This window comes from Eretmochelys imbricata, chromosome 9, assembly GCF_965152235.1.
Source record: "Eretmochelys imbricata isolate rEreImb1 chromosome 9, rEreImb1.hap1, whole genome shotgun sequence".
Taxonomy (NCBI): domain Eukaryota; kingdom Metazoa; phylum Chordata; order Testudines; family Cheloniidae; genus Eretmochelys; species Eretmochelys imbricata.
The window spans coordinates 100,117,242-100,128,110 of record NC_135580.1 but is presented as its reverse complement, the minus strand read 5'-3'; the positions used below and the strand labels follow the sequence as shown (position 1 = coordinate 100,128,110).

At 42.0% G+C, this 10,869-nt stretch overlaps 1 long non-coding RNA gene across 1 annotated transcript; it reads left to right on the top strand.

The window, feature by feature from the left end:
- Positions 1-535: 535 nt before the first annotated feature.
- LOC144270427 (uncharacterized) lies at positions 536-10,111 on the top strand. The gene is made up of 3 exons (XR_013347155.1): positions 536-643; positions 1,743-1,825; positions 10,013-10,111. It is a non-coding gene; the product is annotated as an uncharacterized LOC144270427 (long non-coding RNA).
- Positions 10,112-10,869: the final 758 nt, after the last annotated feature.

Here is a 10,869-nt window from a genome sequence, read left to right as displayed (position 1 = left end):
GCAGCACTGGGGTTGGCCGGGCAGAGGGGTCTCACTTGCGACTCCCTCCTCCCCGGTCATGCTGGTACCAACATCTCTGTCTCCTCATGGTGGGACTCCCAAGACTTGGGGCTATGGGGGGGCACCCGCTCCCCAGAGCGTTGGTACTGCTGGTCCCCAGCTCAGTCACAGACTCCATGGGATGACTCACATAGGCCTTGGTAGACTAGGGAAACCCATGCTGGTGTCACCATGTTGAGGTAATCGCCCTTGATCACTCTGGGCCTCAGAGTTCACCTTGTAACGGGACAGTGATACAGACTCATCCTGTCTGGGAGTCACTCGCTTCCTCACATGAGGGCTGTATAAGGAGGAAGAGGGATGTAGGGTCATGCATGTGGCCTAACTGCACCCTGGATTTTCATCTGCCCTACCGTCTGCATCAGCAGATCTGCTTGTTGCAGCACGAAGTGCCCAAGTAACATCCAGGGGCAGCAGGGCCGAGCCACGTGAGGTACCAAGAGTTGGGAAATGAAATCGCTCTGTGACACAAAAGGGCCCGCTACGATGCACATTCTACAAGCAGTACCACAACCTCAACCTGTGGCAACCCTCCTCAGGCCTCTCACTGTCTTATCTTCTATCTCTCATGTTACTTCTAACTGTGAGTCTTGATCCTGCAGCAAGTTCTTTGTGGCCATGTGGCAGGCTTTATAGTGCAAGCTAGTCAGTGCAAGCATTTGTATTTTACTGTCCTGTAAAGTGCCATGCATACCTGTGATGCTTTACCAGAAAGCATGTGTTTATACAGTGCCTATTATAATGAGGTCAGGATCCTCAATAAGGCTCTTCTGCAATACACAAACCAGTAAATTATAAGATGTGATATTTTCAGCATGTGCTGGAATCCACGCTAGTACTATATTCACACCCTAATATACTCCTGCTTTCTGAGCTACCCCTTTTAATTGCCGGTATACCTGATTATTAATCTGAAAAGATAACAGCTGAGGTAGTCTGTATGTCCCTTACCTAGTTTAATGCTAACATTTTCCCCACCAATTCAGCTGTCATAATGGCTACAAAATTAGACGTTTTGTTACATGTCTTAACTCCAATCTCAGGGATGCAAAAGACTGCTCATTCCCTCTACCTGCTTTTCCACCTTTAGACTCATCAGTGTATTTTCAGCAAAGGAGACTCTATTTACCATATGCACATGATTCTCTGTGGCTCTGTAGCTTTTGTAGTCCTTTACTGCAGTGCTAAGTGAATACAGAGCACAAAACATGACCTAATCAGAATGGTAATGGATTACATGCTATGCACTGGTATTATTGACCATGCGAAGGGCTGGAGAGAGAACCAGGTCCATTCAATGATGTTCTCAACATAACAGTATTTCCTATTTAAGTACTTAATCAAGAAAACAAAATTAAAGCATAGCTACCACCCCAGGCCCTAAGCAATACATGATGTAAACTGAACCTGGTTTAATTTAACAGATTTAAGTCATAAACTATAATATTACTTGTTACAAAGCGCAACAAGAAGCTTTGTTAAATGAGAAGCTATGCTTTATTAAAGCTCAGATACCTATAATTATGTTTAGGGTTCATTAAGAACACTACAATTTAAATTGCTGATCTTACAAGCACTGACGTGGCTACAGTCAGTGGGAGTACTCAGATGTTTAAAGTTAAGCATATGAATAAGTGTGTACAAGATCAGGACCTTAATGCTCCCTCTTCTGTGTTGAATAGATGGACACATTCGTGGCATAGTAACAACTGAACTAAAGGAAGACCATTCTAAAGGAAGAAATCAGCTGCTTATTTGTCAACAGGTAAAAACCGAAAAAAATATTTTCTGATAAAAGGTTACTAATTTTAAGTATTTCTGATCCTAGAAACACTTCCTCCACCCCCACCACCCGCCTACAACAAATTTCAGTTATAGCCTGCTTTATTGCATCCATCCATACACTGTATTAGCAATGTTACTAACTAATAGAGCATCAATTTGTATCCAGACTTAGACTTTCCCAAAAGAACATTTTAAGAAGATGGGAAATCTTATTTTTGTATGTGATACTATAAGTCAACTTTGCTGCTTCATCCTCCCTTTCCCTATGTTTTTCTCTCTCTCTGTCTTTTTCCACTTAGGCAAAAAATTATCAAAAAAATTGTTTTTGTTATTCAAATGGCAAACAGCATGGCAATGCTTCCAACAAATGTCAATGCAAACAGCTAACTGCTGTACTCAGTTTCAAATATGCATCCTACTACAATAGCTCTTTTAACATCAGTCCCATCAATGGCTCTTTTACTAAAATGTCCATACAGCAAGATTCAGAATGAACGGAGCTTTGGTTTGATGGCAATGAAAGTTTTGGCTGTTGTGTGACTCATTAACTGATCACATTCTCGATCACAGAGCACAAGTTCAAATGGTCAGCTAAAATAATAGGTTAATTGCTATCTTCAGAGGAAGACCTTATTGTTCTAGTTGACCGATTGGTATAATACCTTCTGTAAAAAAATACTTTCACTGGTAGAAAACTATTTTCATTTCACTAAACTCTGTGTTCAACTGGCTAGACAATGTTGCCTTGCACGCTTATATGCCTTTGTTCCCCTGTGACAAATGATATTCCTCCTTCACATATCGCTTTGGTCAGCTTTGAGAATGTGGAATATAATTTAATTTTTTTTTAATCCTGTTGCTCAAATGCCTGAAAAGGCTTTTTCCTGTTGAAGCACAAAACTGGTATTATAGGCATAGGCATGATGCTGCCTAGACACTTGCTCAGGGGAGCAGGGGCACAAGGTGCATCCCTTACCTCCTTGGCATATCCATAATGCCAGTAGCAGTGTAGGGTGGGGGAGACCCTTCCATAGGGCTGCTGTTGCCCTTTCTGTGCAGGTGAGTAGAGATGGGCAAGAAGAGGGCAGAGCCTCTCCCCCAATGCACCCACCAATACAGCTGAGCTAGAGTGGAAAGGGAAGGAATCTGTGCCAGGTACAGGGCTGGTGCAGATAATTTCCCCTTGGTGTAAGGGGACACTAGGAATGCTCAGTGAAGCAAAAATCTGGTTCTGCACTGCCCTTTACTCAGGGCTTTTAGCAAAGCCACAATCTAGCTCAGTGGTCCCCAAATTATGGGGCATGCCCCCTAGAGTGTCGTGGAGAAATGTTCGGGGGAGGGGAGCCAGAGCCAGTCCCCACGGGGAGCAGGGAGGGAACACCTCCCAACTCTGCTCGCAGCCACACTCCACTCCACCCCCAGTCCAGCTCTGATCCCAGTAGCAGCGCCATTCCGGCCCTTACACCGCTCCCACCCCATCCAAAGCTCTCTCTGGCCCCAGCCCAGCTCTGCCCTCCTTCTCTCTCCACCCCCAGGCCAGTTCCACCTCTAGCCCCAGCTCCTCCTCCATCCCCAGTTCCAACCCCAGCTTCACCTTCGGCCCAAATTCTTCTGCTGAGCCAACTGTGCCATAATGGAGGGGGGGCACAGACAGATTCCATTACTGGTAAGTGGGGAGGCATAACAGGAATAGTTTGGGCACCACTGGTAGCTCTTTGTGGACATTTCTTTCCATACAGAAGGAGGTGATGCATGGCCTCTTGTTTTCCCTTGTGCACTAAGAGTACTGGAAACAGAATATTTATCGGTATTAGTAAATCATCTATCACCATAGTATCTAAGCAGGATAAAAATATTGCTACCTATAACTTTTAAAATCATAAAGCACTGATAAAGAACCAGACCCTGCTTGCCTTATTCAAGCATTCCCATTGATTTCTATGTCCCTGCTCATGTGAATGAGGCAAGTAGAATTTGACCCAAGATGTGGCAAGTTTGCTTCAATATCATCCATTCATGCTTGAGTAGAAGAGCTATTTGTCATTTTCCCAGTGTCATCAGAGCAATACGGAAGAGTAGCTTCATATTCCTGTTCTTCAGAAAGTTAGCTGATAAGTGTGCCTTCTGCTGGCAATCAATAGTTCTTATATCCAAGCAATCTGTCTTTTGGTTTACTCACAATTAAGTATCATACTGACTATAAAATAATTATTGATTACTGCCAGGAAATACGTTACCAAATCCAGCTCCAAACAAGAACAGATCGATGGCTCCAAGTGAACCAAATATAGTAAATATCAATGCTTTAGGAGTTTCCCATCCATCAGTTCTGGCTGATCCAATAATGAAGAACCATAATATGCCCCATACCGCTCATAAACCTGATCATGGGGACAATAAGAGAATATTCATTATGTGTGCTCTGGGCAAAGCTTTAGCAGGAGGTATGAAGTTCCACACTTCCTGCAGGATACTAAGCAGTGCTTCATCATGATCATCCTAAGAACAATATAGCACATATTAAGCTCACAGACTCTCTCACAGTCAGAGGCAGGAACCCATTACAGAGAATGAGACAGTGAGTACAGTCAGGCTAGATTGCAGTAGCATCAGTATAGTGTTTACTTGGTAAGTCATTTCTTGTTGAGAGATAAATAAACAAGCTATCCTAAAACCTGCTTTAGTCATCACTGAGCTACTGCAATATATACATTGCATCAGTAGAATATAATGAGTTGCGCATTACAGTAGAATCTGTATGGATACAAATTCCAAGTTATAAGACTATAAATACATTACAGATTCATAGATTCCAAGGCCAGAAAGAACCACTGTGATCATCTAGTCTGACCTCCTGTATACTACAGGCCACAGAACTTCCCCCCCAAAATAATTCCTAAAGCAAATCTTTTAGAAATACATCCAATCATGATTTAAAAATTGTCAGTGATTGAGAATCCACCAAGACCCTTGTTAAGCCATTCCAATGGTTAATTATTCTCACTTAAAAAATTAAACCTTATTTTCAGTCTGAATTTGTCTACCTTCAATTACCACCATTAGATCTTGTTATTACTTTGTCTGCTAGATTGAAGAGTCCACTATCAAATTTTTGTTCCCCACATAGGTACTTACAGACTGCGATCAAGTTGCCCATTAACCTTTTTGTTAAACTAAATAGATTCCATTAGTGATTGCCCTAATGCCAAATACAGAGGTAAAATAATCTCTCTCCTTCTATGCAAGATTCCCCTGTTTATGCATCCTTAGATTGAATTAATCTTACAGCTGATCATGGGGACAAAATGAGAATATTTATTATGCGTGCTCTAAGGGCAAAGCTTTAGCAGAAAGTATGAAGTTCTGCACATCCTGCAGGACACTAAGCAGTGCCTCATCATGATCGTCCTAAGAGCAATATAGCACATATTAAGCTCACAGATTCGCACCTGTTACACAGAATTAGCTGATCCCATACTGAGATCTCCTGTTCAGCTGATGATCCCCCCCCACACTCCCCAAATCTTGTTCAGAATCACTGCTTCCCAGGATAGAGTACCCCATCCTGTAAGCATAGCCTACATTCTCTGCTCCTAGATGTATACATTTACATTTAGCAATATTAAAATGCATATTGTTTGCTTGCACCCAGCTTAGCAAGTGAACCAGATTGCTATGTATCAGTCACCTGTCCTCTTCACTGTGTACCACTCCTCCAGTTTTTGTGTCCCCTGGAAACTTTAACAGTGATGATTTTATGTTTTTTTCCAGGTTGCTAATAAAAATGTTAAATATTATAGGGCCAAGAACTGATCCCTGCAGGACCCCATTAGAAATACACCCCTTCAATGATGATTCCCTGTTCCAAGCCACAAAGGAGAGGGAATATTCTAGAGATAGTCCTAACACACAGGAATTTGTTCAAGAAATAACTATACTTGAGCCACTGAGTAACAGTAATTACAAACAATTGAATTGAATTGAATATCCGTAGGGACAGAATTAGATATACCAAAAAAACCAAACCCCTAAACTTTTAAAAGAAGGATTTTTTTTAAAATGAGGAAGCCAGTCAAAAATTCCCTGAAGTTACAGTAAGATAATTTTCAGAGTAGCAGCCATGTTAGTCTGTATTCGCAAAAAAGAAAAGGAGTACTTTTGGCACCTTAGAGACTAACAAATTTATTTGAGCATAAGCTTTCATGAGCTACAGCTCACTTCATCGGATGCATTCAGTGGAAAATACAGTGGGGAGATTTATATACATAGAGAACATGAAACAATGGGTGTTACCATACACACTGTAATGAGAGTGATCACTTGTAAGATAATTAAAATCCTTAGACTCAGCATGGTGTGAACTGAAGCAACCATAAAAGAGTCACCAAAAAGACACACCCCTCTAAACAAGTGTCTTGTTGAATGGTCTCTCTCACGACATCCTACGTGCTTGTTTTCTTCTGTCACCTAATTTTAAAAACTGTAACGTGATAAAAAATCATCCTTGTTGTACCAGCCAATGCAAGGAAAATACTACTTTCTCCCCGCTCCCATCAGCCCAGGAATATTTTAGTTAGGGATGGCTGGTCATTGAAGCAATGCATCAGATGTTCATATATTGTAACAAAGACAGTAACACAAACCAATAAGACATGTCGATTTGCATTATAACATGTCTGAATATAAAATTTCTGTGGGCTAGGCTGTGCAATCTGTACTCATGTTGAATAGCACCTTTCCCCACAAGCATTTCCACTGAAGTCAGGAAAAATGCTGCTCAATGTAGGTAAAGGCATCACAATCTGGCCCTGTACATGGATATATGGTAATGGAGATCAATTTCCAAATGGGAGATACTCTTACGTGACAAGTCTATACGCCATCACTGAATACCCTGCCTACCAGGGAGCTCCCAAACTGGTGAGCCTTGCAGTTTGTCTATATGTTAGTTTTAGGGGACAAGGCTGGTGGCATTGTATCCCTGAGGATTTCACTACAGCAGTGCCCAATGCGCATCAGTATGTGTAAAACTATTAAGATGTTATTCTTGGGAATACGACTTTGTTAGCTATGTCTGAAGGTACAAGGAATGGCCGTGTATAAGCTTGCCTCTAAAAATCCTTGCTTGTCTCATTTCTAGATATGAATTTACACTTGAATTTTAAGATTCACAATACTATGAGTTTTGGCTGAAAATCCCAGCTCTCTGTGACACTCCTATGAAAGAGAGAAAATGAATTAGCACAGGGTGAGGGTTGTAAAGCATTGGCCATCGCTGTTAGCACAGTAATTATAAGTGATACACAACACATTAAACACTGAGGTGGAACAGGTCAATCACTTTAGAAGCTCATTACTTAGAACTGATTGCAGCTGCAGTGCCCTGGTGTCTTTTTAAAATATTGTTTTTAAATAATGAGATGTGTGGCACAGTGAAATCCTGTTGTTACGGCACATGAAATGCAGAAATACCTGACATTTGCAATTAGCGGTAAAATGGATAGTATGCCAGAGCCTATTAGATTGTTCTTCAGTTTGTCTGGACCACAGCAGTTTTCAAATATGGAACAAATATTTCTAAAATCCCTTTGAGAACTAATAGAAACGGGGGCCGAGAAAGCCCAACTAGCTGTGCTGCAGCTGTATTAGTTTTTCAAAAGAACTGAGCAGACTTCACAATTATAAGAATTAGCAGAAGCAATGTTGTGTAGTGGGAATGTACTTGGTGTGGCTCAGCTGTGCAGCCGTTAGCCATGCTACCATGGCGATACTGCTATTTATATTAGCACTAGCTCAATGAGAAATAGCACAAATACATGTACACAAGCAGGGGAATCACTCCCCTAGCTCATAGTGTAGATATAACCTTAGAAACAAATCTAATCTCAGTAGTAGGACAGAGAAAGAAAAAGAAAAGCTGTAGGTAACATTTTTTGAATTTTAATAGGAAAAAATAGGAATTCATTTGGAGGGAAATTCCATCCTGTTTTTTGCCCAGCCCTACTGCCTTGAAGGTAGCTACAGACCCACATCACTCTGTGTTTCCAAATGATTGTCACATGACAGAGCAGCTTTCTGCTAATACCAAATGGAGAACTTTATCAGTGAAAGAGACTCAGTTCTACCCATAGAGCTTGGCCTCATGGCTCACCTTCTGCTTAGATCCTTCTCCAGACCCTTGCCCAGTGTCCTAGCATGGACTTAAATTAACCATTCACATGCACTGCCCTAGCAGGAACTAAGACATTGGGCCCAGTGCAGCACTGCTCTGCAGACTCCACATGCAGCCCTCCCACAGCTGTGTTCTCTCTGCCACCTCCACAGCAGCCCAGTGGCAGAGGAGATGTGCTAGGGCAGGGAAGGCAGAGGAGGAAGATGTGGCCAGGACAGTCTTAGGCCCCAGCCATTCTGTAGCTTTTGCAACAGGGTACAAGTCAGAGTGACCCTTAGACCTGCTCTAGCCTGCAGAGAGGACCTGAACCCGTCCCCTTCTTGCCCACTTCGGGAAAGCTAGTCCCAGGAGAGGGGCTCTCAGCAGTGTGAAGGATCTTCTTTGACCTAACTCTTAGCTCCATTTCCCCCATAGGCCCACACAAGGCTGGATGGAAGGTACCCTCTCATTGTAATATGTGCGCTGAAAGCTGTGACGGGTGGGAGGAAATCCTAGGGGAGGGGTTTTCAGCACAGACTTATGCATGGTGACATCTGAACTCCGGCGTTTATTCTTCTCAGCGTAAACCTGTTTATAAGAAAAGCAAAGAAAAATTCACCATGTTAATAACTGTGGGTTGCCCAGCACAAACCGCACTCTACATTTTTGTCTTGTTATTATTGATCTGATGTTAGGGTGACTCATTTTATTTTTTCAAGTCATTTCTGTAGCAGTTTGTATTCAAATTTGAATTGAACCTATACAGAGTGCATTCAAACACACTGAATTTCTGTGGCAAACACCTTCGTTGTAGTACCAAAGCTACCATTTTAAGGAATCACTTGCATATTGTACCTTATTTTTCTTTGCCATGTTTGCTATGCAGTGTTGCCAGCTGTTGTTGACATTTTATCACAAGTGTCATAATACTTGGTGTTTTTCTTAAAGCCCCAACTCCTGGAATCATATGATTGTGAAAATCTCTGCTTTCATTAAAAAGAAAAGATCAGTTACTAGCCCTCAGGGTTGCAGACAAAAGTTTGAAAATGTGAAACCTAAAGACTCAAAAACCAGAAGGCAAATAAAAAGTCCCATGTTTTTTTAATCTCATGATATTCAAGCCAATCTCATGATTTGGGGGTGGCAGGTCTGACTCATGATTTTTGGATGTTTGGGGTTGGTAGTACTGTGTACTACTAAATTCAGATGCAATTGCTGTAACTCGTGGCTTCATAAATTAAACTAGTAAAATCTGTAGGGGTAAGCAAGCTGTGGTTTTGGGTGTTGATTTTTACATGACATGATGATCCTGCTGGCAACAGAATTGTTAGACTTGGCTGCAGCTTGTCAAACATATATCTATCATTATCCATTTTTGTTGTCGTTTTCACACCCCTCTGTGTTCTATGAATGCAAAGGATTGCTGAGCCTGTTTCAACCCACCGCACTTGGTGGTTCACAGCTCACGTTTAAAATAATCAATTGTCCTTTTAGGAGGGAGAAAAATAATTGGGAAATTTCCAGTGTTTTTTCATCAAGAAGCCTCGGGTTTAAAAACACAAATTTCTGACTCTGCAAAAATGTTGCATTGATGTCCCATATTATTGGCAAGGAGGCCTGAAAAGATAAATTACTCCTGTTGCACCACTGCAACTCCCACACTTTGAGGTTGTTGTTGACTTTCAGAATTCTAGGCAGGTGTTGTGGATGCCATTTTCTCTTTATTATGCAGCTTCTGCGGGATGGGGAGGGGAGAATTGCACTTTAACATAGCAAATCTGAATTTTAACTGAATTTTAGCCTGCAGCAAGGTGGAAAGTCATTAAAATCAAATGTTGGTATCTCATTTATGTGCTGCTGTCCCTAACTAATTTTAGCTGAAATAACTGAATATCTTTATACCAAATGGACTGCTCTGTCTCTTTAGTTTGTCTCATTACAAACTGGCAAATGTATATATTTATCTATTGGGTTTACACAGCTCTAAATATGGTGACAGTTTTGTTTTCCTTTCAGATCATCAGCAAATACTCTCCTGAAGACAATGGGAACGTGAAAGGTTTTGCTGGCATTTTGGCTCCAAATAATATGACTTTCTCCACCTGCAAGCAATAGGGCCCATTGTTGCGTTGTGATACATTTGAATGGGCCAGTAACATACACTTAGACAAGGTTTCAATGCTCCCTATCTCAATCTATTCCCCCAATACTCATACTGCCAGAGTGCTTTCGTTTTCTATTCAACTGATGTTTTAATATGATTTACTCTTGGGGCCAATATTGAAGGAACATAGCTCTCCCAGAGGGTTATAAGACAAGCGGAACACTAGAAAAGCAACTTCCCCCTCTTAGAATACTCCAGCAGATGCAATCCACAGCCAGTCCTAAAGCACCAGGTTAATCATGAGAGACTCACAGATCAAGGTGCCCTACAGAGATGAAATATCTATTTAACAACAGGGCCCTGTCTCTCCCCTTCCTCCCTGAGATCCATGGTATTGTCCCCCAAGATCCTCCAGTCCCAAGGGGGAATGTGCTTGGGGAGGACGGGGAGAAGCCTCACCAGGCCATGTGGCCATATGATGCCAGTCCCCTCTGGTCCTGGGGCACTTGGTCAGAAAAGATATTCCATCCCTTGAGCCCTCGCCTCTACTTCACTCCTGCTCATACCCATCCTGGTGCTCCTAGCTGCAGCTGTGGTGAGGGGCTGTCTCCAGTGTTGTGTCTCCAGTGGGGCTCAGACTAGAACCAGTTCAAAGGTGCAGGGCCCAATCTGGTTGGCTCCAGTAGAACAGCCAACCCCAAGTGTTCAAAAATCATGAGTCAGGCCCCCAAAACTGATGAAATTGGCTTTAAAATACTGAGTTTTTTTA